Here is a 27,355-nt window from a genome sequence, read left to right on the forward strand (position 1 = left end):
TTTTACAAAGTTTATAATTTGCCTACACATACATACATATATATATATATATATATATATATATATATATATATTACAAATAAGTATATAAATTCCTATAAATTTATAGATTGCAAAAATTACTATTTGAATATAGAAATAATATTTCTAACATAAAACAAAATTATGTATAATATCTAGTGTTGAGCATTCCGATACCGCAAGTATCGGGTATCGGCCGATATTAGCGGTATCGGAATTCCGATACTTAGTTCCGATACTTTTGTCATATCGGATTCCGGAATCGGAATAGGAAGTTCCCATCATGCTATGAGCCTGCTTGCTTTGATTAAGCCAATGGGAATCCTCTGAAGTGTGGGCACATCCTGTTAGGCATGTAGGCATGTTAACTATTGGCATGGCTGTGATTGGCTGCCGAAATGATGTCATGATGCACTATAAAAGCCACCGCAGCCGCCATTTCTGGTCACTCTGCTGTGAATTCAGTTAGGGACAGGCTGCTGTAGAAGACTGTGAGGGACAGTTAGAAATAGCGATTCCACCAAACATCTAGTGCTTTACCCAGGCTACATAAACCACCACTGTAGCCTTCTTTGCCCTAGCAGCAGTGTTCACAGCTGTCTGCAAGGGCTGTGTGAGTGCAGCTCACGCTGTGGAGTGGGTCCTGCAGCCACGTCAGGCTGTAGGCCACCCAGTGTGATCACTGCTGCCTCATACATCTTTTATTTTTTGAGCTGCATTTTTTACATAATTTCAATCTAGTGTGCTTCCATCCGTATCCATATACGTTGGTTGCAAACACTAGTAGTAGACAGCGGAGCCTTTCTGCAGCCTTTCAGTGCTAGTGTCCACTTTGCTGCACTGTTCACGGCTGTCTGAGAGGTCTCTGACTGTGTGTGAGTGCAGCTCACGCTGAGTAGTGTGTCCTGCAGCTACGTCTGGCTGTAGGACGCTCAGCGTGCGTCAGTGCCTCACACATATTTTTATTTGAGTGCAGCTCATTTTTTCTTCTATTAGTGTGCATCCATCCGTCTCCATCTACGGTGGTTGCAAACACTATAAAGGAGTACACAGCGGAGCCTTTCTGCAGCCTGTCAGTGCCAGTGCCCACTTAGCTGCACTGGTGACGGCTGTCTGAGAGGCCTCTGACTGTGTGTGAGTGCAGCTCACGCTGAGTAGAGTGTCCTGCAGCTACGTCTGGTTGTAGGACGCTCAACGTGCGTCACTGCCTCACACATATTTGTCTTTGAGTGCAGCTCATTTTTTCTTCTATTAGTGTGCATCCATCCGTATCCATCAACATTGGTTGGTTGCAAACACTATATAGGAGTAGATAGAGGAGCCTTTTTTTCTGGCTTGTGCCCTGCCGGCGCAGCCAGATTAGTATTACCCAATTTTTTTGGAGCCTCATCTTTTGCATTGTAGGTTACCTGCCTGCATTGTAATAGCTCCAAAAAGTTGGTGATACTATCAGTTTCAATTCTTTGTTCACATACTTTGAGTTTGTTTCCAACAAAGAAACCACAAAAAAAGTTCACCAAACACTACATTTTGAACTTGTGTAGGCCACATCAGCTCCTATTAAAGTCTAGTCCACACACACACACACTTCATAAAATTAGTGTTTCTTGTACCTGTAACCAGCTGTTCAGGAATAAGCACACTAAGGCCCCCCTTTGTACTTTTTTGCCTATCTTAAGCAGTCTTGCAAGATGAAGAAGGCAGGGAGTAAGGCGCGTGGGCGTGGGCGTGGAGTTTCAGCAGGGAGAGGACGTGGGGATTCTGCAGGGAGAGGACGTGGGGATTCTACAGGTAGAGGACGTGGGGATTCTGGGCCTGCTGCGGGCACCAGTGGATCAGCATCCCCCAGTTTTAGCAGGCAACAGTCCTTTATGCGCAGCTTTGTAGGACCTCAACGTACCCCACTGCTGCGGGAGGAACAAATTGAAGCCGTTGTCGGATGGATGGCAGCTAACGCATCGACTTCAATTACTTCCGCATCCTCTCAGGGTCAGAGCACCGAAGAGCAACCATCTGTCTCTTCACCACCTGCCAAAGTGCCCAGGCAGTCAGAGAGACATGGACAGGAGCCATCACAGTCTCTACTTCTGTTCTCGGAATCTGTTGGCTTGGAAAGAGGGGGCCAGCCAAGCAGCATTCCTGAATGTGAAGAAGAGGGAGTATGCAGTGATGCGCAACTTCTTTGTCCCTCTGAATCTGAAGAGGCGAGTGGGCCAGTGCCTATGGTCAGCACACCTCAGTACGCATCAGATGATGACGAGACTCAGTTGCCACTTTCTGGTGCGTACGGTGCTGGCGAGACAACCCCGGAGAAGCAGCTGTTTGAAGAGGGGAGGGAAGATGATGAGGTCCTTGACCCATCATGGCGTGAGCAACAGGAAGGTGGTGGGAGCAGCTCGGAGGAAGAGATTCCCCTACCGGCCAAAACAGGAGGCAGAGGGAGGGGGAAGACTTGGTTGCCTGTACCCTCCACTTCGGCACCCGTTAGGAGCATTCCTCCTTCCAAAGGCAAACCGGGCGCTCACAAGAGTTGCAGTGCGTGGTCCTTTTTTGACACAGTTGCAGATGACATTTGCTTTGTCAAATGCAAGCTGTGTCATCAGAGAGTCAAAAGAGGGAGAAATGTCAGCAACCTCAATACCACAAATATGTGGAAACATGTGCGCACCAAGCACGAGTTGGAGTTGCAGAGACACCCTGAAGACGTAGGCCAACGTACAGCACCACCTACCACCTCTTCAGTTCGTGTTGGGCCCTCTTCCTCCAGCTCACACACTGCTGGTTCGGCTTCCTCACAGGATCGCCAAGGAAGAACCTCTGCCACTGTTGTCCGGAGACCCTGTCAGATTACACCCATAGCAGCACGTTCCCATCCATCACAGCCATCGGTAGCACAGGCATGGGATAAAAGGCGCCCTTACTCGGCAAACCATCCCCGAGCACAGTCTCTGAATGCTGGCATTGCCAAACTTCTGGCAGTTGAAATGCTGTCATTCAGGCTGGTGGACACTGACACCTTCCGGGACTTAATGGCATTGGCAGTCCCCCAATACAACGTGCCCAGCCGCTTTTATTTCAGCAGGCGAGCCGTCCCTGCCCTGCAGAAACATGTTGAGGGCAAAATAAAACATGCGCTACTAAACGCCGTTAGTAGCAAGGTCCACCTGACCACCGATGCGTGGACCAGTAACCATGGACAGGGACGATACCTTTCCCTCACTGCCCACTGGGTCAATGTTGTGGAGCCGGGTACGGATCTGGAGAGTGGCGCTGTACGTGTTCTTCCAACGCCACGGATTGCAGGACTCCAGTCTGTACACATAGACTCCTCCTCCTACTCAAGTTCCTCAGAAACAGCAGAGCAGGAGCCTGTTACGACCGATATGAGCACAGCCGTGGCCAAACGTCAACAGGCTGTACTCAAATTAATTTCTTTGGGGAATCGAAGCCACACAGCGCAGGAGCTCTGGAATGCTATCAAGCTGGAGAGCGATGTGTGGTTTGGGCCAGCGAATCTCCAGCCGGGCTTGGTAGTGTGTGACAATGGCCGAAATCTGGTGGCAGCTCTTGGCCTAGGCAACCTCACACACATCCCATGTCTGGCACATGTTCTTAACTTGGTCGTGCAGAGCTTTCTGAGGGACTATCCGGATCTTGCTGCACTGTTGCACAAGGTCCGCATAGAGTGCGCTCACTTGCGACGTTCCAGCACGGCAAGATCGCGCCTCGCTGCTCTGCAGAGATGATTTGGCCTTCCGGAACATCGCATCATATGTGACCTACCCACCCGGTGGAATTCAACGTTACATATGTTGGAGCGGTTGTGTGAGCAGCAGGCAGCAGTCATGGAGTACCAGCTGCATCAGGCGCAAACAAGTCGCACTGTGCGCCGTTCACACTTCAGCACCATTGAGTGGGCCTCTATGAAGGACATCTGCCTCGTTTTGCGTGCCTTCGATGAATCCACGCGGATGGCGAGTGCAGATGATGCACTAGTCAGCATGACTGTCCCCCTTATCTGCCTGCTTCAACAAACACTGCAAGCACTAAGGGATGAGGTTTCAGAAGAGGTGGAGGATGAGGAGTCCCAAATGCCATCTGCTTCTGGACAGTCTGCGCTACGTGTTTCCTCACAAAGGCCTAGGCAGGGGACACTTTGTGAGGAGGATGAGGAGGAGTCGATGGAGGAGGAAGACATCTCTCCAGAGGAGGGAGGTACACAAACCTCTACTCAGTATGTACAGCGAGGGTGGGGTGATGCAGAGCAGGCAGAGGTCACGCCTCAAACAGGGGACAGCGGTTCTTTGGCAGTTGGGAGTCTGCAGCACATGGTTGATTTCATGCTGCAGTGCCTGAGAAACGACCGCCGCATCGCCCACATTCTCGTCTCGGCTGATTATTGGGTGTACACCCTCCTAGATCCTCGCTACCGGGACAGCGTACAAAGGCTCATACCAACGTTGAACCGGGAGCGTAAAATGCGGGAGTACGAAGAGTCACTGGTGCAGTCCATAATGTTTTCCATTCCACCCGACAGCATTGTTGCTAGTGCTTTACAAAGCATCTCTGTGCGTCGAGGCAGTGGAGGAAACTCTGCACAAAGAGGGAGCAGAGGCAGCGCCGCAGCACAAGGCAAGACCACTATGGCCCAAATGTGGCAAAGTTTTGTGTGTCCACCACAATTGTCTACACCATCAGCGACGCCTCGAGTCAGCAGGAGGCAACGCTTCCGTCAGATGGTGTCAGACTACATGTCTTGCCCTGTCGCTGTACTCCCAGATGGCTCTTCCCCCTTCAAGTTTTGGGTCTCTAAGCTGGATACATGGCCAGAGCTTAGCCAGTATGCATTGGAGGTGCTGGCTTGCCCTGCTGCCAGTGTATTATCGGAACGTGTCTTTAGTGCCGCAGGTGGTGTACTAACAGACCGTCGCACGCGACTATCTTCCGATAATGTTGACCGGCTGACTTTTCTGAAAATGAACAAGGCCTGGATCTCCAAAGACTTTGCCATTCCTCTTACAGACTAAATTAGTGGTTGGCAACTGTATCCAGGTCTGCTGGTGTGTTCATTTTTCTACCACCTGAACTATAATCCCTTTGCTTCAACACAGCCAGTTGTCGCTCAGATGTGTTGTCTGCACAGAGAAACACACTAGCTCCTGTGTTAGTGGGGTTCAGTAATGCCAGCTGATCCCCTGCTGTGTGGACGGCAAAGTCACCAGCTCCATCAACATTCAAACCACTACTGATTTTTAACCGTGCCCAACTTAGGTCTCTGGCTCCACTGTCTCTACTATTTCCCCTGACCTCCAACCCCGCCATCTACATCTCTGAAGTGGCGTCAGCACAATCTACACTTGTTCCTGTGTTCCTGTGGCTCAGTCCCATCAGTTTATCCCCTGATGTGTGTCCGGCAAGGTCTCCTGCTCTGTCCACATTCCCATAACCAGTAGTGGGAATGAGGACAGAGCTGGCGAACTTGCCGGACAAACATCAGGGGATCAACTGACGGGACTGAGCACCAGTAACACAGGAACAAGTGTAGATTGTGCTGACGCCACTTCAGAGATGTAGATGGCGGGGTTGGAGGTCAGGGGAAATAGTAGAGACAGTGGAGCCAGAGGCCTAAGTGGAGCATGGTTAGAATCAGTAGTAGTCCACAACCTCCATAAAAACCGCTGCCCATTGGCCTCTGCATGCGGCATGCGTAATCCTGGGCTCCAACAGCTTCATTTGGTGTTCAGAAGTGTCGTCTCCACAGAGCCAAACACATTCGTTAGAGTGTTAGTGGGGTTCAGCACTGCCAGCTGTTCCCCTGCTGTGGAGATGGCAAGTCTCCTGCTGCCTTCACCTGCCAAAATCCAGTAGGCCACAGCCTGCTCCTCGCCTAATCCTGGGCTCCAACAGCGTCAGTTGGTGTTCAGAAGTGTCGTCTCCACAGAGCCAAACACATTCGTTAGAGTGTTAGTGGGGTTCAGCACTGCCAGCTGTTCCCCTGCTGTGGAGATGGCAAGTCTCCTGCTGCCTTCACCTGCCAAAATCCAGTAGGCCCCAGCCTGCTCCTCGCCTAATCCTGGGCTCCAACAGCGTCAGTTGGTGTTCAGAAGTGTCGTCTCCACAGAGCCAAACACCTTCGTTAGAGTGTTAGTGGGGTTCAGCACTGCCAGCTGTTCCCCTGCTGTGGAGATGGCAAGTCTCCTGCTGCCTTCACCTGCCAAAATCCAGTAGGCCCCAGCCTGCTCCTCGCCTAATCCTGGGCTCCAACAGCGTCAGTTGGTGTTCAGAAGTGTCGTCTCCACAGAGCCAAACACCTTCGTTAGAGTGTTAGTGGGGTTCAGCACTGCCAGCTGTTCCCCTGCTGTGGAGATGGCAAGTCTCCTGCTGCCTTCACCTGCCAAAATCCAGTAGGCCCCAGCCTGCTCCTCGCCTAATCCTGGGCTCCAACAGCGTCAGTTGGTGTTCAGAAGTGTCGTCTCCACAGAGCCAAACACCTTCGTTAGAGTGTTAGTGGGGTTCAGCACTGCCAGCTGTTCCCCTGCTGTGGAGATGGCAAGTCTCCTGCTGCCTTCACCTGCCAAAATCCAGTAGGCCCCAGCCTGCTCCTCGCCTAATCCTGGGCTCCAACAGCGTCAGTTGGTGTTCAGAAGTGTCGTCTCCACAGAGCCAAACACCTTCGTTAGAGTGTTAGTGGGGTTCAGCACTGCCAGCTGTTCCCCTGCTGTGGAGATGGCAAGTCTCCTGCTGCCTTCACCTGCCAAAATCCAGTAGGCCCAAGCCTGCTCCTCGCCTAATCCTGGGCTCCAACAGCGTCAGTTGGTGTTCAGAAGTGTCGTCTCCACAGAGCCAAACACCTTCGTTAGAGTGTTAGTGGGGTTCAGCACTGCCAGCTGTTCCCCTGCTGTGGAGATGGCAAGTCTCCTGCTGCCTTCACCTGCCAAAATCCAGTAGGCCCCAGCCTGCTCCTCGCCTAATCCTGGGCTCCAACAGCGTCAGTTGGTGTTCAGAAGTGTCGTCTCCACAGAGCCAAACACCTTCGTTAGAGTGTTAGTGGGGTTCAGCACTGCCAGCTGTTCCCCTGCTGTGGAGATGGCAAGTCTCCTGCTGCCTTCACCTGCCAAAATCCAGTAGGCCCCAGCCTGCTCCTCGCCTAATCCTGGGCTCCAACAGCGTCAGTTGGTGTTCAGAAGTGTCGTCTCCACAGAGCCAAACACCTTCGTTAGAGTGTTAGTGGGGTTCAGCACTGCCAGCTGTTCCCCTGCTGTGGAGATGGCAAGTCTCCTGCTGCCTTCACCTGCCAAAATCCTGTAGGCCCCAGCCTGCTCCTCGCCTAATCCTGGGCTCCAACAGCGTCAGTTGGTGTTCAGAAGTGTCGTCTCCACAGAGCCAAACACCTTCGTTAGAGTGTTAGTGGGGTTCAGCACTGCCAGCTGTTCCCCTGCTGTGGAGATGGCAAGTCTCCTGCTGCCTTCACCTGCCAAAATCCAGTAGGCCCCAGCCTGCTCCTCGCCTAATCCTGGGCTCCAACAGCGTCAGTTGGTGTTCAGAAGTGTCGTCTCCACAGAGCCAAACACATTCGTTCAAGTGTTAGTGGGGTTCATCATTGCCAGCTGATCCCCTGCTGTGGAGATGGCAGTCTCTCCTGCTGTCTCCGCATTACAAAGACAGTAGGCCTCTGCCTACACCCTCCTATTTCCTGGGCTTCAACACAGCCAGTTGTAGTTCGGAAGTGCCGTCCACACGGAAAGAGATACTTGCTCCCGTGTCTCAGTGGGGTTCAGTAATGTCAGCTGATCCCCTGCTGTGTGGATGGCAGTCTCTCCTGCTGTCACCTCATTCAAAATACAGTAGGCCTCTGCCTACACCCTCCTATTTCCTGGGCTTCAACACAGCCAGTTGTAGTTCGGAAGTGCCGTCCACACGGAAAGAGATACTTGCTCCCGTGTCTCAGTGGGGTTCAGTAATGTCAGCTGATCCCCTGCTGTGTGGATGGCAGTCTCTCCTGCTGTCACCTCATTCAAAATACAGTAGGCCTCTGCCTACACCCTCCTATTTCCTGGGCTTCAACACAGCCAGTTGTAGTTCGGAAGTGCCGTCCACACGGAAAGAGATACTTGCTCCCGTGTCTCAGTGGGGTTCAGTAATGTCAGCTGATCCCCTGCTGTGTGGATGGCAGTCTCTCCTGCTGTCACCTCATTCAAAATACAGTAGGCCTCTGCCTACACCCTCCTATTTCCTGGGCTTCAACACAGCCAGTTGTAGTTCGGAAGTGCCGTCCACACGGAAAGAGATACTTGCTCCCGTGTCTCAGTGGGGTTCAGTAATGTCAGCTGATCCCCTGCTGTGTGGATGGCAGTCTCTCCTGCTGTCACCTCATTCAAAATACAGTAGGCCTCTGCCTACACCCTCCTATTTCCTGGGCTTCAACACAGCCAGTTGTAGTTCGGAAGTGCCGTCCACACGGAAAGAGATACTTGCTCCCGTGTCTCAGTGGGGTTCAGTAATGTCAGCTGATCCCCTGCTGTGTGGATGGCAGTCTCTCCTGCTGTCACCTCATTCAAAATACAGTAGGCCTCTGCCTACACCCTCCTATTTCCTGGGCTTCAACACAGCCAGTTGTAGTTCGGAAGTGCCGTCCACACGGAAAGAGATACTTGCTCCCGTGTCTCAGTGGGGTTCAGTAATGTCAGCTGATCCCCTGCTGTGTGGATGGCAGTCTCTCCTGCTGTCACCTCATTCAAAATACAGTAGGCCTCTGCCTACACCCTCCTATTTCCTGGGCTTCAACACAGCCAGTTGTAGTTCGGAAGTGCCGTCCACACGGAAAGAGATACTTGCTCCCGTGTCTCAGTGGGGTTCAGTAATGTCAGCTGATCCCCTGCTGTGTGGATGGCAGTCTCTCCTGCTGTCACCTCATTCAAAATACAGTAGGCCTCTGCCTACACCCTCCTATTTCCTGGGCTTCAACACAGCCAGTTGTAGTTCGGAAGTGCCGTCCACACGGAAAGAGATACTTGCTCCCGTGTCTCAGTGGGGTTCAGTAATGTCAGCTGATCCCCTGCTGTGTGGATGGCAGTCTCTCCTGCTGTCACCTCATTCAAAATACAGTAGGCCTCTGCCTACACCCTCCTATTTCCTGGGCTTCAACACAGCCAGTTGTAGTTCGGAAGTGCCGTCCACACGGAAAGAGATACTTGCTCCCGTGTCTCAGTGGGGTTCAGTAACGTCAGCTGATCCCCTGCTGTGTGGATGGCAGTCTCTCCTGCTGTCACCTCATTCAAAATACAGTAGGCCTCTGCCTACACCCTCCTATTTCCTGGGCTTCAACACAGCCAGTTGTAGTTCGGAAGTGCCGTCCACACGGAAAGAGATACTTGCTCCCGTGTCTCAGTGGGGTTCAGTAATGTCAGCTGATCCCCTGCTGTGTGGATGGCAGTCTCTCCTGCTGTCACCTCATTCAAAATACAGTAGGCCTCTGCCTACACCCTCCTATTTCCTGGGCTTCAACACAGCCAGTTGTAGTTCGGAAGTGCCGTCCACACGGAAAGAGATACTTGCTCCCGTGTCTCAGTGGGGTTCAGTAATGTCAGCTGATCCCCTGCTGTGTGGATGGCAGTCTCTCCTGCTGTCACCTCATTCAAAATACAGTAGGCCTCTGCCTACACCCTCCTATTTCCTGGGCTTCAACACAGCCAGTTGTAGTTCGGAAGTGCCGTCCACACGGAAAGAGATACTTGCTCCCGTGTCTCAGTGGGGTTCAGTAACGTCAGCTGATCCCCTGCTGTGTGGATGGCAGTCTCTCCTGCTGTCACCTCATTCAAAATACAGTAGGCCTCTGCCTACACCCTCCTATTTCCTGGGCTTCAACACAGCCAGTTGTAGTTCGGAAGTGCCGTCCACACGGAAAGAGATACTTGCTCCCGTGTCTCAGTGGGGTTCAGTAATGTCAGCTGATCCCCTGCTGTGTGGATGGCAGTCTCTCCTGCTGTCACCTCATTCAAAATACAGTAGGCCTCTGCCTACACCCTCCTATTTCCTGGGCTTCAACACAGCCAGTTGTAGTTCGGAAGTGCCGTCCACACGGAAAGAGATACTTGCTCCCGTGTCTCAGTGGGGTTCAGTAACGTCAGCTGATCCCCTGCTGTGTGGATGGCAGTCTCTCCTGCTGTCACCTCATTCAAAATACAGTAGGCCTCTGCCTACACCCTCCTATTTCCTGGGCTTCAACACAGCCAGTTGTAGTTCGGAAGTGCCGTCCACACGGAAAGAGATACTTGCTCCCGTGTCTCAGTGGGGTTCAGTAATGTCAGCTGATCCCCTGCTGTGTGGATGGCAAAGTCTCCTGCTGCCTACACAGTCGTACCACTACTGATTTTTAACCGTGCTCCAATTAGGCCTGTGGCTCCACTGTCTCTCGTATTTCCCCTGTCCTCCAACCCCGCCAGTTACAGCTCCGAAGTGGCGTCTGCACAATCCACACTTGTTCCTGTGTTACAGGTGTTCAGTCCGGTCAGTTAATCCCCTGATGTGTGTCCGGCAATGTCGCCTGCTCTGTCCACATTCCCATTATGGGAATGTGGACAGAGCAGGCGACATTGCCGGACACACATCAGGGGATTAACTGACCGGACTGAACACCTGTAACACAGGAATAAGTGTGGATTGTGCAGACGCCACTTCGGAGCTGTAACTGGCGGGGTTGGAGGACAGGGGAAATACGAAAATCAGTGAAGCCACAGGCCTAAGTGGAGCTTGGTTCAAATTAGTAGTCTACAACCGATCTTAAAATTTCTTCAATGCAGCCTCAGCCTGCTCCGTGCTTGTCCCTGGGCTTCAACACAGCCAGTTGTTGCTCGGAAGTGCCGTCTTCACAGAGTAAAACACTAGCTCCTGTGTTTGTGGGGTTCAGTAACATCAGCTGTTCCCCTGCTGTTTTGATGGCAATCTGTCCTGCTGCCTCCCAATTGACAGCACATCAGGCCTCAGCCTGCTAAGTGCTTGTCCTGGGCTCCAACATCGCCAGTTGCTGCTCATAACTGACTTTGGCACGGGTACTCCCTCCTGCCCAGCTTGGTTCCAGCCCTGCCTGCTGTTTCCGGGAAGTGTCAATGTCAGTTTGCCACCCCAAGTTGCCATGTCGTGTTGCGGTTGGGTTAGCCGAGGCTAGGGTGCCAGCAGTTTAGGTGCTTCCTATGTGGACTGCGGGTTCTGGTAAGAAAGGTTTGTTCCATAGTTCCAGTAGGACAAGCACCCCCTGTAGGACTGTGTGATTCGGTAACTGCGGCCAGCTTGCGGCATGCCAACTTTGCTTTTCAGGGGTAACTTCTGATACCCCTCCGGGTTCCAGCACCGTCAGCTGGTTCTCATCAGAGCCTTTGGCCTAGGTGCCTCCATCTCGGTATCCGAGTTCCGGCAACGTCTGCTGGTCCTTGGTAGTGCTTTGTAGCACAGGTACCTCCTGCTTAGTAACCGGGTTCCAGCACCGTCAGCTGGTCCTCGGTTGTGCCATTGGCTCTTATTCCTTCTGCTGCCCCTCCGGGTGCCAGCACTGTCAGCTGGTCCTCGCTATTTCCATTTGCTCTTGCAGCTTATGCTACCCCTCCGGGTTCCAGCACCGTCAGCTGGTTCTCGTCAGAGCCTTTGGCCTAGGTGCCTCCATCTCGGTATCCGAGTTCCGGCAACGTCTGCTGGTCCTTGGTAGTGCTTTGTAGCACAGGTACCTCCTGCTTAGTAACCGGGTTCCAGCACCGTCAGCTGGTCCTCGGTTGTGCCATTGGCTCTTATTCCTTCTGCTGCCCCTCCGGGTGCCAGCACTGTCAGCTGGTCCTCGCTATTTCCATTTGCTCTTGCAGCTTATGCTACCCCTCCGGGTTCCAGCACCGTCAGCTGGTTCTCGTCAGAGCCTTTGGCCTAGGTGCCTCCATCTCGGTATCCGAGTTCCGGCAACGTCTGCTGGTCCTTGGTAGTGCTTTGTAGCACAGGTACCTCCTGCTTAGTAACCGGGTTCCAGCACCGTCAGCTGGTCCTCGGTAGTGCCATTGGCTCTTGTTCCTTCTGCTGCCCCTCCGGGTGCCAGTACCGTCAGCTGGTTCAAGAGGACAAAGAACAGGAAGACAACCACCAAGATGCAGAACAACAAGAGAGAGAAGACAAAGAAGCATAAAAAAAACAAAGCAGAAGAACATTAAGCATAAGACTAATACTCTGAGCAAATGATATTATCTTATTTATAAGCAGAAGAAGACTAAGCAGTGTATGGGGGTGAGTCCGTTCCTCCTCGTGGTGCCCCTGGAAAAGGCCTGCTGCTGCAGGCCAAACTGAACGCGGACAAATCCTGTTGTAAATCTTTTGTGACAGGCAGAACGGAAGGTGTAAACTTCTAACTTTTCTAGATAACAACTACAGGAATGCCTGACACAAACAAGAATATGATGAAGAAGAATAGGAAGAAGATGAAGAAGCTGAATATGTAGAATAATAATTGTTGAATAAGAAGAATATGAAGAATGTAAGAAAAGGAAGAAGAAGAAGAAGAAGAAGAAGAATGTAAAAAAAGGAAGTAGAAGAAGAAGAAGAAGAATGTAAAAAAAGGAATAAGAAGAAGAATGTAAAAAAAGGAAGTAGAAGAAGAAGAAGAAGAATGTAAAAAAAGGAAGTAGAAGAAGAATGTAAAAAAAGGAAGTAGAAGAAGAAGAAGAAGAAGGTAAAAAAAGGAAGTAGAAGAAGAAGAAGAAGAAGAAGGTAAAAAAAGGAAGTAGAAGAAGAAGAAGAAGAAGAATGTAAAAAAAGGAAGTAGAAGAAGAAGAAGAAGAATGTAAAAAAAGGAAGAAGTAGAAGAAGAAGAAGAAGAATGTAAAAAAAGGAAGTAGAAGAAGAAGAAGAAGAAGAAAGAAGAAAGAAGAAGAAGACATGCATGTCTGGCAAAATATAAATGAGGCTAACATAGTCAATATCTTTGTAACTCCTAACATCTTTAAAAAAAAAGTTTAATTCCTGCTATTCCATTTGATTGGGCTAAACCTCTATGGCTTTAATGTCTCCTCCACCTCCCACAATACATTCTACATTATTCTTAGTTGTTTTTCTTCATGTAGAATTAACCTACAAGGAAAGAAAGGGTTTTTTTTAATTCCGATATTTTGGCCCCATTGACTTGCATTGGTTCCCGGTATCGGAATCGGCGATACCGATACTTTTTTTTTAAGATCGGCCGATCCATTCCGATCCGATATTTTCAAGTATCGGCTGGTATCGCTCAACTCTAATAATATCCCTATAGAAAAATGTGCACTACGATATTAATTAGAACACAGTCCAAATGAATTGAAATACATGAATCTTGCAGATGAAAAATCCTCAATGAGAAGACTCTTTCAATTGAATTATCTTAAAGGGAAGGTGACATCCCAAAAAAATGTTTTCAACAATAGAAAAAATGTAAAGAATTAATGTTTACATTTTCTTAAAAAATATTATCATTTGTTTTTAATTTTGTAAAATATGAAAAATAATTTTAAAAAGTTTGGCATTTCCACTTGTTAACACTAGGGGGAGCAGCTACTGAAGTTTGGCACAAAAACCTAGTGCAACTAGCTCACATTACTGCACTGGAGTAAATATGGGCGGAGTCTGCCGACATGGGTGTGATGTCACTCCTCTCCTCCCCTTCTGGGTGTTTGCTAAGGGAAAAGAGAGGATGACATCTAGGAACACAGTGAGCTGCCATTTTGATGGGGCCTGCAAAGTTACTGACTGTCTTTGCATGTAAAGTCTGGATCAGAACAGGCCATCAATCAGCAGAAATGTGTCCTGGATTTCTGTGGAGCAGACAAGCAGACGGTCCATCCATGTGTATAAAACACAGCGCTCTATGTACAATCCCTGGCACCGAACAGGGTGCCCCCCATAGACCAGCACACTGCTCTCCTGAAATACTCTGTGCTGCTGTCACCCTGCTCCTTCCCCATACATCTCCCTCTGTGACCCCCCCATAGACCAGCACACTGCTCTCCTGAAATACTCTGTGCTGCTGTCACCCTGCTCCTTCCCCATACATCTCCCTCTGTGACCCCCCCATAGACCAGCACACTGCTCTCCTGAAATACTCTGTGCTGCTGTCACCCTGCTCCTTCCTCCATATATCAGGCCCCTGTCGCCTCGCTTTCACACATCGCCAGGACGGGATCTGAGGAGAGGAATGGGGTCTTCGGTCACTGAGGATGGCAGGCAGCAAGGATTCTGGGAGCAGGGTGACAGCAGCACAGAGTATTTCAGGAGAGCAGTGTGCTCGTCTATGGGGGGCACAGAGGGAGATGTATGGGGGAGGAGCAGGGTGACAGCAGCACAGGGTATTTCAGGAGAGCAGTGTGCTGGTCTATGGGGGGCACAGAGGGAGATATATGGGGGAGGAGCAGGGTGACAGCAGCACAGAGTATTTCAGGAGAGCAGTGTGCTGGTCTATGGGGGGGTCACAGAGGGAGGTATATGGTGGAGGGAGCAGGGTAACAGCAGCACAGAGTATTTCAGGAGAGCAGTATCACACGGGATAGGATTAGACACACAGCTCAGCAGTCAGTATCACACAGGAGAGGATTAGATACACAGCTCAGCAGTCAGTATCACACAGGAGAGGATTAGATACAGGGCTCAGCAGTCAGGATCACAGGATAGGATTAGATACACGGCTCAGCAGTCAGTATCACACAGAATAGGATTAAATATAAAAGAGGCTAAAGGAAAAAGAAAGCGCTATAGGGTCTTATCCGGGTAATATTGGGAATAGATGATAAGAAATTCACTCACCTTTTCTGAGGGAAATAAAGGCACATAAGCGACTGTCAGCTGCTGCACGCCCGAAGGTCCACTCTGTGACCGCCAATGTAAATCATCATGGATGAAATATTTTTTCGGACTCACTGTGCGCTGCTTGACATAGTTCAGTCGTACAACATAAAGGGTATTAACAGTTTAATTCCCAACGCGTTTCGAAGTTTCTAATACTTCTTCCTCAGGGGATGACATGGAGTGAACAAGTACAGCCATCTCCAGTTATATATATACAATATTTGAAATTGGGCGCCAAAAGCACATGTGATAGTGGGACAAATGTCAAAGTTCACAGGTTAAAACTGCGCAAGTTGTATTAATCCATTTGCAATAAAATTAAATCATTTGCAATAAAATTTAATTTTATTGCAAATGGATTAATACAACTTGCGCAGTTTTAACCTGTGAACTTTGACATTTGTCCCACTATCACATGTGCTTTTGGCGCCCAATTTCAAATATTGTATGTATATAACTGGAGATGGCTGTACTTGTTCACTCCATGTCATCCCCTGAGGAAGAAGTATTAGAAACTTCGAAACACGTTGGGAATTAAACTGTTAATACCCTTTATGTTGTACGACTGAACTATGTCAAGCAGCACACAGTGAGTCCGAAAAAATATTTCATCCATGAGGATTTACAGAATAGGATTAGATACACGGCTCATCAGTCAGTATCACACAGGATAGGATTAGATACACGGCTCATCAGTCAGTATCACACAGGATAGGATTAGATACACGGGTCAGTAGAACACAGAAGATTAGACACATGGCTCAGCAGTCAGTATCACACAGGAGAGGATTAGATACACAGCTCAGCAGTCAGTATCACACAGGAGAGGATTAGATACAGGGCTCAGCAGTCAGTATCACACAGGATAGGATTAGATACATGGCTCAGCAGTCAGTATCACACAGGATAGGATTAGATACACGGGTCAGTAGAACACAGAAGATTAGACACATGGCTCAGCAGTCAGTATCACACAGGAGAGGATTAGATACACGGCTCAGCAGTCAGTATCACACAGGAGCGGATTAGATACAGGGCTCAGCAGTCAGTATCACACAGGATAGGATTAGATACACGGCTCAACACACAGTATCACACAGGATAGGATTAGATACACGGCTCAGCAGTCAGTATCACACAGGAGAGGATTAGATACACGGCTCAGCACACAGTATGACACAGGAAAGGATTAGATACACAGCTCAGCACACAGTATCACACAGGATAGGATTAGATACACAGCTCAGCAGACAGTATCACACAGGATAGGATTAGATACACGGCTCAGCACACAGTATGACACAGGATAGGATTAGATACACGGCTCAGCACACAGTATCACACAGGATAGGATTAGATACACGGCTCAGCACACAGTATCACACAGGATAGGATTAGATACACAGCTCAGCAGTCAGTATCACACAGGAGAGGATTAGATACACGGCTCAGCACACAGTATGACACAGGATAGGATTAGATACATGGCTCAGCAGACAGTATCACACAGGATAGGATTAGATACACAGCTCAGCAGTCAGTATCACACAGGAGAGGATTAGATACACGGCTCAGCACACAGTATGACACAGGATAGGATTAGATACACAGCTCAGCACACAGTATCACACAGGATAGGATTAGATACATTGCTCAGCAGACAGTATCACACAGGATAGGATTAGATACAAAGCTCAGCAGTCAGTATCACACAGGAGAGGATTAGATGTCCAGCAGATGGCCAAGTGTTTTGAAACAGCAGGGAGCAGCTCCTCCTATGTTTTGCAGGGGCAGCAGCTGGTCGGGTGTTTTGGAAAGAGCAGCTCGGTCTCCAGGAACTCGTCCTGGTTCCTCTCCTACAGCTGGTGGTATGTGCAGAGTGAACATCCAAGCCCTGTTATGCTGGAACAGTACAGCATCCATAAGATGGCGTCTGGCCACACCTACAGCTGTGAATTGAGCTGCCCACAGAGGCATGGCCAGTTCACTCCTGATGCAGCTGCAATGATGCAGATAGGGTCGGCAACCGACTATTGTCTCTTATGCCCAGGGACTGCCGTAAATTAGCATGGAAAGTGTCATTCAGCAGCCAGAGAGGTAAGATGGCAGCCCCCAGTGGCTGCATTACTACCATACAAAAAACAAACCATACACACCACTGAGTCAAGCTTAGGGGACAATATCTTTTTATACTGTTTTCTTTTTTACAGTAAATTATGAAAAAACATGGCACCTTCCCTTTAAGTTTCCTATTGGGATGTTTTCTTCAGGGCCATCACGAAAATCGGTTCTTAGTTGGATCCAATTGAAAGAGTCTTCTGATTGAGGATTATTCATCTGCAAGATTCATGTATTTCAATTCATTTGGACTGTGTTCTAATTAATATCGTAGTGCACATTTTTCTATAGGGATATTATATTATACATCATTTTGTTTTATGTTAGAAATATTATTTCTATATTTAAATAGTAATTTTTGCAATCTATAAATTTATAGGAATTTATATACTTATTTGTAATATATATATATATATATATATATATATATATATATATGTAGGCAAATTATAAACTTTGTAAAAAATACACATATTTATTGTAGAAGATGATTTTTTATTTATATGATAGTTATGCACCTTATCACTTTATTGCTAAATATTATAACTAATCAGGTGCCTATGGTAGCCTCCTATATGGTTCACCCTTTTTTCTCCCCCCCCCGTTTTATTTTATTACTCATTTACATTATTTTTCACTTCCTCACTCTCACATCCCTTAATGTCCCATTATTGGATGTATTGTATTTGCATTTCCCTTTTTTTCATTGAGCAAACATTACAGCGTCTTTTCATGTGTCTCGGCTGGTTTGGTGGCGCATGTGAGCTTTGGGATCACCTGATGACTTCCGGACATGCGCCACTATGGTATGCAGTGCGTTCCACGCATGAATCAGGAAGTCAGATTTACTAGAGGGGAAATCCGGAAAATAGCGCATGCGCAATGGTAAACCAACCTTGCCGATATTACTATCAGCTGTGAGCTCTGCATAAATAAGCATCACGCGGCACATAACACACATTGCCCCCATTGTGAAGAAGCCATTAAGGCGAAACGGCGCTGTTGGGGTCGGGCAGCGGGCATCACAAGACCAGGACACACGTCTATGTAGGTAAGATGATGTTTGTTTATTAGCATTGGTTTTTTTATACACGCGCTGAAGCACTTTATAAATTTACAGGCTGGGATATGGTTACTCATTTTTGGTTGATACCGCTGCAATATATGGGCACTATGCATTTGTAAACTGATTTGCTTTTGGTGGATATCCAGGGATGACTCTAGCCATTATCAATATTAACCATTGCTATGGTGTTTTTACCACTACTGGTTTTTTGGTTTTGCTCATTGTCCCCTTCTTTCTTACCTGTTTGGGAGACTCCCTTGGAAATTGTATTTTAAATGTTACAAATAAATATTTAATTTTATTTCAAATTTTGCCTATGCCTCTTTATCCCCTGTTTTTTGACTGGGGCTGATGTATAAATTAATGTTAGATCTCAGGTCTGATTCACACACAGAAATTTGAGGCTTTTTATAAAAGCTTGTTTGTAAGAACAACAAGACAGGAGATATCTGAGGCCAATGTCTCCATGTACAGTGTTTTTTTTTCTGGATATGATGGTTTTTTGGGGTATATTGATGTAGGCTTTCATATATTACATTAAAAAAAACAAGAAACAGGTGTTAAAATGTTGCAAAATAAAATTGAGGATGGAGGTACTGTGGGAACATTATACTGTATGTGGGTGGATGGCGGTACTGGAAGAAGACGTTTGTTGAAATAAAATTTTTGTGTTTTTTCTTTTAATTTATTGGGTTAGTCATTGGGGGAGTCTGATAAGCGCCTCTCTACTAATAACCCCTGGGCATGGCATCAGCTTGCAATACACAGCTGCCATCAACCTCCAAAGATATTACTCCGATTGCCAAAGCACCAGGGCAAAGGGGAAGAGCCAGGCAAAGTGCCGGGGATGGTATTTTTAGGCTGTGAAGGGGCCAATATCTATGGACTTTAACAGCCTGGTAATATCAGCCCCCAGCTGTCTGCTTTACCTTGGCCGGCTATCAAAATTAGGGGGGTCCCCACACTTTTTTTTTTAATTATTTATTAGATTTAAAAAAGATTACATACACCCTTAGAGATGGTGGACATTAATCCAAGTTCACCCTCCCATACCAACTCTGCCTGAAATGCTTCTTGAGGACGATGTGTCACCGGGTCTTCTATAAACCCAATAACGTAATGTGGCCGGACAGTCACAGTAATGTCAGGAGCCAACATGGCCACAGCATCACCGTGTATGGCGGGCAATCCCCGCATGGTTAGTGGCTGTCTAACAGTGGCAAATCATGCGGGACAAGAACTTGAGCATAGTGTCCGATCACCGGTGATAATCGAGTGGAGAGTGCGGTCACTCATCACTAGAGTTGCGTGAATTTCTTTGGGTCCCCGCTTATTTGGCAAGCTATAAGGCAGGGGTCCTCAAACTGCGGCCCGCCAAGGACTTTTATCCGGCCCCCCGCCAGGCCGACATTGAACTCATGAACTGCACTGCAGTTCAATGCCGGCGGGCCCTGTAATCGCGGGCGGGACGAGACACCGAGGAAAGGCGTTACGCAGCCCTCCGTATCCAGCAGAGCACAGTGCACAGTGCTTAACGCTGGGTCCTATTGGTGTCATTTACCTGCCTAATGGGGACATTTACCTGCCTATTGGGGACCTGTGCTGCCTAATGGGGACCTGTGCTGCCTAATGGGGACATTTACCTGCCTAATGGGGACCTGTGCTGCCTATTGGGGACATTACCTGCCTATTGGGGACTTGTGCTGCCTAATGGGGACCTGTGCTGCCTATTGGGGACATTTACCTGCCTATTGGGGACCTGTGCTGCCTAATGGGGACATTTACCTGCCTATTGGGGACTTTTACCTGCCTAATGGGGACTTTTACCTGCCTAATGGGGACATTTACCTGCCTATTGGGGACATTTACCTGCCTATTGGGGACCTGTGCTGCCTATTGGGGACATTTACCTGCCTATTGGGGACCTGTGCTGCCTAATGGGGACCTTTGCTGCCTATTGGGGACATTTACCTGCCTATTGGGGACCTATGCTGCCTATTGGGGACATTTATCTGTCTATTGGGGACCTGTGCTGCTTATTGGGGACCTGTACTATCTATTGGGGACATTTACCTGCCTATTGGAGACGTATGCTGCCTATTGGGGACATTTGCCTGCCTTTTAGGGATCAATGCTGCCTATTGGGGATTCTTGCACCACACCAGTTTGAGCCTGAGGTGAAAGTGGAGTTCCACCAATATGGGCACTGGTGAGGCTGCATTGATAGGCACTGATCAGACTGCATTGATGTGCACTGATCAGGCTGCATTGATGGGCACTGGTCAGGCTTCATTGATGTGCACTTATCAGGCTGCGCTGATGGGCACTGATCAGGCTGCATTGATGGGCACTGATCAGGCTGCATTGATGGGCACTGATCAGGCCGCATTGATGGGCACTGATCAGGCCGCATTGATGGGCACTGATCAGGCCGCATTGATGGGCACTGATCAGGCTGCGCTGATGGGCACTGATCAGGCTGCATTGATGGGCACTGATCAGGCTGCTTTGATGGGCACTGATCAGGCTGCATTGATGGGCACTGATCAGGCTGCGCTGATGGGCACTGATCAGGCTGCATTGATGGGCACTGATCAGGCTGCATTGATGGGCACTGATCAGGCTGCGCTGATGGGCACTGATCAGGCTGCATTGATGGGCAGTGCAGTCTGTATGTCTCTGTGTGGGCAATTTTATTGCTGGTATATTGTTTTTGTAGCGCTGTATATGTTGGTATTTTACGAATAGCAATTTTGAATCCCTAGGAAACAATGATATCAAAAAAGAGAAAAAATTGACTCGAAGTGTAGGATATTTGAAGAACCCAAAAAATCGTTAAGTTTGATGATTTAACTTCATTTTTAATATTGTATTTGTTCCTATTTTTGTTTTATTACTTCTAAATAAGATATGTGCAGTGTGCACAGGAATTTATTCATAATTTTTTTAAAACTATATTCCGGCCCTCCAACGGTCCGAGGGACCGTGATCTGGCCCCCTGTTTAAAAAGTTTAAGGACCCCTGCTATAAGGCTATGTGCACATGTAGGAAAAGTGGTGCAGAATTTTCTGCACAAAATCTGCATCTCCTGGCAGAATCCGCAGCCGCGGATTTGCCGCTGTTTTTGTGCGGATTTGCCGCCGAATTGATGCGGATTTTCTGCAGCTTTTGCCACTGCGGATTTCTATCATGGAGGGGTCCAGAAACGCTGCAGATCCACACAAAAGAAGTGACATGCACTTCTTTTAAATCCGCAGCAATTCCGCACTGATTTTTCTGCACCATCTGCACAGCTTTTTTTTTTCCATTGATTTACATTGTACTGTAAATCACAGTGAGGATCTGCAGCGTTTCTGCATGGAAAAATCCACTGCGGATCCGCAGCAAATCTGCATCGTGTGCACATAGCCTAACGCTTGCCGAATAAGCTGTAGAGGGAGCCCGGATTGATCGAATGAGCCAGCCGATCAGCACCGTAGCTGCATGTGTCGTGGCTGTGTCACTGTCAAAGCACATGCAAGGAGAGCGGAACATACAGGCTCTCTATGTGCTGTGACTGTGACATAGCTGCGGCACCGATCAGCTGATGCGCTCCATGTATCCGGGATCCCTCTGCAGCTTATTCAGCAAGCGCTATAGCTTGTCGGATAACCTGGGACCTAATGTGGAGCTGGGAACCAGCTAAACCACATTCTGTCCACAGCTGTTATGTCACTGTTCACACCACAAGGAGTACCCAAAAGAGTCTCAGTGCTAAAGGGGTTAATGTCCCCCAGTAATGAAAAATCTCCAGCACCTACCTCCACCCGCAGAGCCGCACTCCACATATATGGCTGCTCTGTGCACACAGGACCTGTGATGAGGTCACAGGAGGGGAGGAGTCAGGGGTCACATGATCAGTGGCCTCAGTGTATGCAGGACTCTGCTGTGCTGGTTGTCATGGTGCTGGAAGAGGGGAAGTTTCTGTGTGGGGTCAGGAGGGGTTTACAAGGTGGATGTAGCAGTGTCGTGTGTGTAGGAGGTGTACGTAGCGGAGCCGTGTGTGTACAAGGTGTGCGGAGCCGTGTGTGTACGAGGTGTACGGAGCGGAGACGTGTGTACGAGGTGTACGGAGCGGAGCCGCGTGTGTACGAGGTGTACAGAGCGGAGCCGCGTGTGTACGAGGTGTACGGAGCGGAGCCGTGTGTGTACGAGGTGTACGGAGCAGAGCCGTGTGTGTACGAGGTGTACGGAGCGGAGCCGTGTGTGTACGAGGTGTACGGTGCGGAGCCGTGTGTACGAGGTGTACGGAGCGGAGCTGCGTGTGTACGAGGTGTACGGAGCGGAGCTGCGTGTGTACGGAGCGGAGCTGTGTGTGTACGAGGTGTACGGCGCGGAGCCGTGTGTGTACGAGGTGTACGGCACGGAGCCGTGTGTGTACGAGGTGTACGGCGCGGAGCCGTGTGTGTACGAGGTGTACGGAGCGGAGCCGTGTGTGTACGAGGTGTACGGAGCAGAGCCGTGTGTACGAGGTGTACGGAGCGGAGCCGCGTGTGTACGAGGTGTACGGAGCGGAGCCGTGTGTACGAGGTGTACGGAGCGGAGCCGGGTGTGTACGAGGTGTACGGAGCGGAGCCGCGTGTGTACGAGGTGTATGGAGCGGAGCCGTGTGTGTACGAGGTGTACGGAGCAGAGCCGTGCGTGTACGGGGTGTACAGAGTGGAGCAGTGTGTGTATGGAGTGGAGCAGTGTGTGTACGAGGTGTATGGAGTGGAGTTGTGTGTGTACGAGGTGTACGGAGCAGAGCTGTGCACGTACAAGGTGTACAGAGTGGAGCCATGGATGTACAAGGTGTACAGAGCAGAGTCGTGCGCATATGAGGTGAGCATATGAGTTGTGCATGTACAAGGTGTGCGGAGCCATGCGCGTACAAAGTGTATGGAGCGGTGCTGTGTGTATGAGGTTTAAAGAGCAGAGCCATGTGTGTACGAGGTGTACAGAGCGGAGCTGTGTGTGTACAGAGCGGAGACGCATATGTACAAGGTGTGCGGCTTTTTGTGTATGGAGTAGAGCCGTGTGTGTGCGGAGCAGAGCCATAACTATAATAAACCTTTGGTGGTAAATGGTTCTTTAACCTTGCCCTTAGGAAATGTGCGCACGTTGCGTATTTGCTTGCAGAAATTTCTGCAAGGTTTCAGCCCCTCTTGGCAGGAAAGACGTTGGGTAAAAAACGCATTTTTGCATGCATTTTTCATGCGTTTTTGCAAAGCCATAGAGCTAAATAAAGATATATTGTTAAAAAAAGAATTGTTATGTCATTTCCTTGTTCAGCCTCTTCTTTTTCATTCTCCATTTGGAATTGAAGACCGCAGGCCCCATCGAAACCTGCTGTTAGGTTTAGTTCTACATACTGTATACTGCTTCATATGCTAATTGTGTATTGTAGTCTGTAACCAGTTTGTTGACTTTGAAAGTAAAGAGGGAAAAGAATGTGAGGACACTGGGTATTTCTAAAAACAACTTACATGCCTCGGGTATAAAAAAGACTCAGAGATCTCACCACTCCAACTGAAGTAACACAGAGCTACCAGCTGGACGTTCTGCAAAACACCCAATGGACCAGAGACAGGACTGCAGCCAATTCATCATGACACCATCACAAGGGACACGGATCTATGATTCTATAGGAAACAACCTAGGGGTTTTCTGTTCCAGTTGGAAGGACACAGATCTGATCCAGTGACTATTGTTGAACCATGGATACATTTGGGGAAAGCCAGATTTTGGGACCCACTGGTTGCCTGGATCCATGGAGATGGTCAGATAAACCAGGTGGTGACTCTCATGTCAACTGGCTTTGGACCTTGTACGGACTCTATGGACTGTGCTCTGTCATCTCCCTATGCTTGTTGTTACCTATTCTCTGTGTTTCACAGATGGAATAGCAACCCTGAGAGCTCTGACGTTGTCAACTGGCTTTGGATCTTGTACGGACTCTATGGACTGTTCTCTGTCATCTCCCTACGCTTGTCGATATTTCTTCTCTGTGTGTGTATCACAGGTGGAATAACGACCCTGGCAGCTTGGACTTAACACCTACCATTATCCCAGCGAGTAAGCGTAAGGGTGAGACCCTATAATGTGCACCATCGTGGGGTAATTGCTGGGATTTTTCTGTTTGCTGTTGGGTGTTGAGGTTCAATAAAGTATTGCCACACTGTTTTACCCTAGTCCTGCATTGTCTGTGTAGCGTTATGCCCACATTTAGCGGGAGAGCGGGCGTTAGGAGGGGCGATCCCTGGTCCATGTGGTTTGGACCCCCCCCGTTTCTCCACATGTGGGTGCACCCCATTGTATTGGAACGAAGTGAGAAGGGGCACTTCAATGTGTTATACAGGGATTTAAGGACTTAAGTTAACCGTATGTAAAGATACTTTCATATGTAAAATATGTCCCCAAAAAACATCACCATGGTTACCTAACCTTTTTTTTATGTCAATTTTTTTTCAGATATCCCAAGAAATTTATATCTTTCTCCAGAATACCTATACAAGGATTTCACCATCTGTTAATCTGCGTCTGGAGGAGAGAAGGTTTTTCCACCAGCATAGAAGATCATTCTTTACTGTTAGGGCAGTGAGAATCTGGAATTCCTTGCCTGAGGAGGTGGTGATGGCGAACTCAGTCGAGGGTTCAAGAGAGGCCTGAATGTCTTCCTGGAGCGTAACAATATTGTATCTTACAGTTATTAGGTTCTTTAGAAGGACGTAGATCAGTGGATTTATTCTGACGGAATACAGGCTGAACTGGATGGACAAATGTCTTTTTTTGGCCTTGCTAACTATGTTACTATGTTACTATATTTTAGCCCCAGAGCTGAATTATTCTGATACTCTAATGAGAAATGCGATCTCTGCTGAGGAAAAGCTGCTCATCACCTTGCGGTAAGTAAAATTCTTATATTTTTGTTTTATCATTATATTGTTTAGTTTATTTATATTTTTTGATTGGCCATTTCTGAATACAGTGATACCAAATATGTGTTTTGTGTTGTTTTATTACAGTGTCAAAAGCTCTGCTGTGGACAGCAGAAGTGAACGTCTCCTCTGAACGCTGGCCACAGGCCGTTGTTCAGGGAAGGGTCTTCATGACAGCAACAGGTCCATCATCTGACCCCACACTGTCATGGCAATAGATTAGCCACGTAATCATGTGAAGGGTGGCCGGCAGGATGCACTTTCAGCTGTCGCATGTTTAATCCCGTTGTCAAGAGTTTGATAGTGGGATTTAACTGCTTTAAAGCCGATACCTGGATCTGATGACTGGTCAGTCATTTCAAGTATTTTTGTGACGTGTTTTTCAAAAGAGGCAATCTGCATATGTTTAAGATTAAATCATTATGCCTTGTATGTTAATGATTTTTTGTGGCGCTTCTAATCATCTTTACTTTTCCTATGTAGATTTCCTGCCACAGGAGAGAGCTATACATCACTACACCTCCAATTTAGGGTTGGTAAATCCACCATTTCACAAATTGTGAGGTGCACATGTAACATGATCTGGCAGAAGTTGCAACCCATCGTGATGCCTTCCCCAACCGAGGAGACTTGGCTGCATGTCGCAGCAGGCTTTCGGTCTGTGGCCAATTTCCCAAACTGCATAGGTGCCGTTGATGGAAAACATGTAAGGATTCAGCAACCACCATGATCAGGATCACGCTTTTTTAATTATAAGAAGCATTTTTCTGTGGTCCTGATGGCGGTGGCTGATGCACATTATAAATTTGTTGCCATTGATGTTGGTCCCTATGGCAGTACTGGGGACTCTTGGGTGTTTTTAACATCACAGATAGGTCTGAAAATTCTTCAAGATTGCGGAATGCTTCCAGACCCACAACCTTTGCTGGTTCCACACACATTCCGTTCCCTTTGTGATGGTATCAGAGGAGGCATTTACCTTAATGACCAACTGACCAACCTATACCCACGAAGGGGACTAGATGTCCGGCGGAAGATTTTAAATTATCGGCTGAGTCGTGCACTCAGATATGTGGAATGGACCTTCGGAATCATGAGTAGTCAGTTTAGGACCTTTCACACATTCATCCAGTTGGAAACAAACACAGTTGACGCTGTGATTAAGGCATGCTGTGTACTTCATAGTTATAATCCTGAGTACAGCGCTGAGGTAGATGATGAGTCACAGCAGCCAGTATTTACTCCAGTGATCAAGGTGGGTCTGGGAAGGCCATCCATCTCTGTTGCCTGGGTGTGAGAAACCTTTACTGTCTATTTCATGAGTCCAGAAGGTGCTGTGCACTGGCAATACTCCTGTGTTGGTGATGTGCAGCCTGACCAACAGAGAAGAACAGAGCACAAGTGATAAAAAGATGATGACAGTCTCCACTATGTTAGTGAACTGGCAGCTGCTCCAGTGTTAGATGGGCAATATAAAAGTATATCTCAATGTAAGTCCATGACAGCTAGATCAGGGCTATCATACACTTAGATTACATTGTGACTCTGAATCTGCTCAGTCACAAGCATTGGCCAAAGATGGTGGATCGCCCTCACCTAGGGCTGTGGGGTACTCGGTACCGGGCCCATTGATTTCAATGGAAGTTGTCACGGTAGCTGTGACCCAGTCCGTGGCCCTGGGTGTCCATTGTAAAAGGGGAATGTTGAGTGATGGAATAAAGTTTATAAATGAATGTTTCGTGACACCACCTGTGGTATTCGGCAATGAAGATGTTAAGGCGACGCTGCAGACAGATCCTCTGGGACAGATGTTGTGGTGCAGCAAAGATGGTGTAGCCCTCCACAGGCAGGGCTGTAGTCCCAGGGCAGTGTAGATGAAGAGATAGGGGAGAGACGAGGATGGTGCAGGGCTAGGCACAAGGATGTAGCAGTGCTGGGTGTGTTGACGCAGGAATAAGTGGAGGACACCAGGGCATGTAGTTCCAAAGCTTTACTCACAGTCTGTTGCAGGTACAGGTGCCCGCCTCGGTGCCGTGTCCTCCGGGTCAGGAGCTCAGCCAACTTCCAGGCAAGATGAAGTACTCCTTTCCAACACTCCGCCAACATATGTGCCTTTTCTGAACGTCTCCCTTTTGCGCCTATAGTGAAGTACTCACAGTACTGAGTTACACTGGAGTTCCTTCTGTCAGATGTTCCTATGAACTCTACTTGTACGGCAGACAGTTGTAGCCTGCTTCGGGGACTCCTTGTTACTACTGTAAGTCCTGGCTCACTAACGTTGCTGTTGTGCCCTCAAGTCTTGTGTGGGAATAAAGTGGTGACAACTTCTATTCCTCTGGTGTCTGCTGCAGGA

General features: G+C 48.4%; 1 protein-coding gene across 1 annotated transcript in view; it reads right to left on the bottom strand.

Moving 5' to 3' along the window:
• Positions 1-21,977, bottom strand: part of LOC141072981 (uncharacterized) — a 130,340-nt gene extending 108,363 nt beyond the window's left edge. Inside the window, exon 1 of the mRNA XM_073560247.1 lies at positions 21,847-21,977. The gene's annotated coding sequence lies outside the window, so the exon portion shown is untranslated. The remainder of the gene's footprint in view (positions 1-21,846) is intronic.
• Between the last annotated feature and the right edge of the window lie 5,378 nt (positions 21,978-27,355).

Source organism: Dendrobates tinctorius, unplaced genomic scaffold, assembly GCF_039654945.1.
Source record: "Dendrobates tinctorius isolate UK_male_01 unplaced genomic scaffold, ASM3965494v1 ptg000294l, whole genome shotgun sequence".
NCBI classification, from domain to species: Eukaryota; Metazoa; Chordata; class Amphibia; order Anura; family Dendrobatidae; genus Dendrobates; species Dendrobates tinctorius.